Consider the following 3,643-nt stretch of genomic DNA (forward strand, 5'->3'; position numbering starts at 1 on the left):
CGTAGCAAGACCAGGCCTAATGCGACAGAGCCCTGGCAGAGGAGCAGCAGCTCTGCGGCGCGGGACACGGGGCAAAGCGGGACGGCCGTGGCGGGCGGGCCGGGCGAGCGCCACGTTCCACTGAGCCGAGAGCCGCGTGACCTGCGCCGAGCGGCAGCACGGAGCGACACCGTGCACGGTCAAGAACCGGCTCAAGGAGCGACACGGGGGCAGCGGAGACCCCGACGGACCCGACGGCGAAGGGGGAGTGCGGGCAAAGAGCGCGGCTGCGGGCGGAACTTCTGTGGGGTGCATCAGCTGAGCGCTGGCAACGAAGGGATAAGCGGCAGCGGTGTGGAATTAACGCCGAGGAGCGCGAACCGCGCGCACCGGCGGTTGGGGAGCGGTGGAAGCGCTGCCCCTCACCCCTCACACACCGCCCGGGGCTGCTGCTCGGGACCGTTTCCCGCCACACGGCCCCGCCCTGGCGCTGCACCGCAAACCCACCGCAGCATCCCCTCGGGCACCACTGAATGCGACTCCAACCGCTTCTTGTGCGGCCGGAGTTCAGCCCAGCTCTGTCTTTGACCAGCGAAGCCAGGGGAGAGCGCGAACGCAGTCCCCCACTACCACAAATTATGCAGTCGAGTTTCCCGCATTTGGGGAAATCGCAGGGGTCAGCACACCCGGAGTGCAAGGGATGAGCCTCGCCCTGGGAAAACCACCTGCCTGATCATGGTGTCTCCCCTGCCAGGTAAGTATGCCCCGCTCCCGCGCCCGCGCCGCCCCACGCCGCCCCGCGCACCCCCACCACACGGACACCCCGCGCCGACACCCGCGCACGCGCCGCACGACGCCCCGGCCCGCGCCCCGCGTCTCGCCCGCACGCGGCGCCCACGCGGCGCTCGCGCACGCCCGTGGGTGGTGTTGTCGTGGCGCGGGAAGCTCCCGTCATGCCGCGCGGAAACTAATCTGCATGGCCACGCCCTACGCGTGAGGCCCCGCCCCTGGCGGCCCGGAGTTGCAGTCGGGGGTCCGCTCCGGCACCGGCACCGGGCCGCGCACTGACCGGCAGCCCGGCCCGCCCCGCCCTCCGCTGCCGCCCCGCACCCCCGCCAGCAGCCGGCACGGACCGAGGCGGCTCTGCGCGCGCCGGGGCTCGCCTGACCGCGGCCGGCGGCGGGAACGGCGCTGCCGCAGCCGTGAGCAGCAGGTCTGGAGGTGCCGGCGATGGGCCCGGTGACGATGAGTGCTGGTAGCAAGTGTCCCCGGGGCCGGCAGGAAGGTGTCCCCGGCCCGTCTGTGCAGAGACAGGCTCGGGGGAGCGGAGGAGCTGTCCAGGCCCCCAGGACCCCCAAACCTTCGGGTTTCCAGTTTTCCATCTAATGAGCAAAACCAGCAGCGGTGCAGCTCCCTCCGGTGCTCGGGAGCCCCCGAGCCACGTCCCCAGGATCAGCCGGCAGGGCCTTGGGGGTCGATCGGGTCAGTTCTCAGCAGCCGCCGCTGGACTCCGGGGAGCCGGGGATCCCGGGTGTCCCAGGTCAACCGGAGCCGGGCTGGGCTGAGCCGGGACCTCCCTGTGCAGCCTGGAGGACACGCGGAGGGGAAAACACGCGAGGACAGAGCTCAGCTGGAGCGGGCACCGGCCAGCGCGCTGTCAGGCACGGAAAGCTCCTTAGGGCGAGTTGATAGCAGAGAGGTCCGGGGAGAGCAGCGCGCCGTGCGGGCTGGGCGCCGGGCTGACGGGCTGGGAAAACGCGGACGCGTTTTGTGCGTTTTCCCCTCAGTTTTTAATAATAGTTACAGACTTCGGGCTGCTCCCGCAAGCCCGGGTTCCACGCGTGCGGGAACGGTGCCCGTCCCTCTGTGCGCTGTGACACTGCGGGATCGGCGTGGCCGGGGGCGTGGCCATGCAGATCAGTCCCCGCGCGGCATGACGGGAGCTCCCCGCGCCACGACAACACCGCCCACGGACGTGCGCGAGCGCCGCGTGGGTCCCGCCTGTGGGCGAGACGCGGGGCGCGGGCCGGGGCGTCGTGCGGCGCGTGCGCGGGTGTCGGCGCGGGGTGTCCGTGTGGTGGGGGTGCGCGGGGCGGCGTGGGGCGGCGCGGGCGCGGGAGCGGGGCATACTTACCTGGCAGGGGAGACACCATGATCAGGCAGGTGGTTTTCCCAGGGCGAGGCTCATCCCTTGCACTCCGGGTGTGCTGACCCCTGCGATTTCCCCAAATGCGGGAAACTCGACTGCATAATTTGTGGTAGTGGGGGACTGCGTTCGCGCTCTCCCCTGGCTTCGCTGGTCAAAGACAGAGCTCAACAGCGGTAACAGCGGAGGCGGTGCTCCGGCGCCGACAGGTGTTGTGGGATAACCGCGTGTGCTGCGGGTTGGGCAGAGCTGACGGGTGCTGTGAGGTGCAGTCAGGCCAAAGAGAATGTGATTTAGTTTATAAAAGCTTAAAGATCACGGTCAACTGTTGCCTGTCCCTGCCCCATGTCCTGAGAACCTCCTGTCCGTCTGTCCAGCCCTCCAGGGCTGGTGACTGCAGCACTGCCCTGGGCAGCCTGTTCAATGCCCCACAGCCCTTTGGGGAAGAAATTGTTCCCACATCCAACCTCAACCTCCCCTGGTGCAACCTGAGGCCGTTTCCTCTGCTCCTGGCGCTTGTTCCTGGGGAGCAGAGCCCGACCCCCCTGGCTCCAAGCTCCTTTCAGGCAGTTCAGAGATCAGAAGGTCTCCCCTCAGCTCCTGTTCTCCAGCTGAACCCCCAGGTCCCTCATCCGCTCCATCACACTTGTGCTCCAGCCCCTCACCAGCTCCGTTCCCTTCTCTCCACTCGCTCCAGCACCTCAAGGCCTTTCTTGGCGTGAGGGGCCCAGAACCACCCCAGGACTCTTCCCAGCCCCCAAGGCGCCAGCACTGATCGTTGAGTGCACTTCAGCCCCTCCGGCCCCTGCAGCAAACCCCCTCCCCGCTGTTCCCCGCCTCGCCGTGGGGTGCAGGTCCCCCCGTGCTGCAGGCAGGTCTGTGCCCACGCAGGCAGCTCTGCGGTTTTGCTCCATGGTGCCACATTGTCTTTAAAGACACAGAAAGCCAAGGAAGCTCCTTCCCCCACCCCCAGAGCTGCCCCCACAGCCGCCCCCCACCCACACAGAGCAGCACGGGAGTCCCAGCCCGGAATAAGTGCGAACCGCTGGCGCCCACACGAACCGCGCGGCCGCACAGCGGCCGGGGGCCGCAGATGCCGTTTCTTTCACACAAAGGACTCAAAGGTTTTGCAGGGTGATTTAGAACATCCTCTGTTTCCACCCCTAGCTCACGAAACCAGAGATGAGCGAGGAAATAACCCAGAACGTCAATCAAATGGGCAAGAACGGCCGGAGGAAGGACCACAACTCTGCACGGGCGTTTACCCGTTTACCTTTTGAAATGCCGGGCGCTGGCGTGCGTAACGAACGCACCAAAGAGAGAGCAGGTGTTACACAGCGCGTCCCCGCTGTGAGGATTCACGGAGCTCGGGGGGGCTCTGGGCAGGTTCCAGAGCAGCCGGCTCCCGGTTCAGAGCTGAATCCCGGGGACACCTCGGAGCACGCGGCCCCACAGCAAACCCCACACGAACCCGCCCCACACCCTGCAGGAGAGGGCAGGGAAAGAGAAAAGCCAGGC

At 67.6% G+C, this 3,643-nt stretch overlaps 2 non-coding genes across 2 annotated transcripts; one reads left to right on the forward strand and one right to left on the reverse strand.

Annotated features, from left to right (window-relative positions):
- Positions 1-577: 577 nt before the first annotated feature.
- LOC135579252 (U1 spliceosomal RNA) lies at positions 578-741 on the reverse strand. The gene has a single exon (XR_010471975.1). It is a non-coding gene; the product is annotated as a U1 spliceosomal RNA (small nuclear RNA).
- A 1,364-nt stretch (positions 742-2,105) lies between these two features.
- LOC135579253 (U1 spliceosomal RNA) lies at positions 2,106-2,269 on the forward strand. Its single transcript, XR_010471976.1, has one exon. It is a non-coding gene; the product is annotated as a U1 spliceosomal RNA (small nuclear RNA).
- Positions 2,270-3,643: the final 1,374 nt, after the last annotated feature.

Source organism: Columba livia, chromosome 3 (genome assembly GCF_036013475.1).
Source record: "Columba livia isolate bColLiv1 breed racing homer chromosome 3, bColLiv1.pat.W.v2, whole genome shotgun sequence".
NCBI classification, from domain to species: Eukaryota; Metazoa; Chordata; class Aves; order Columbiformes; family Columbidae; genus Columba; species Columba livia.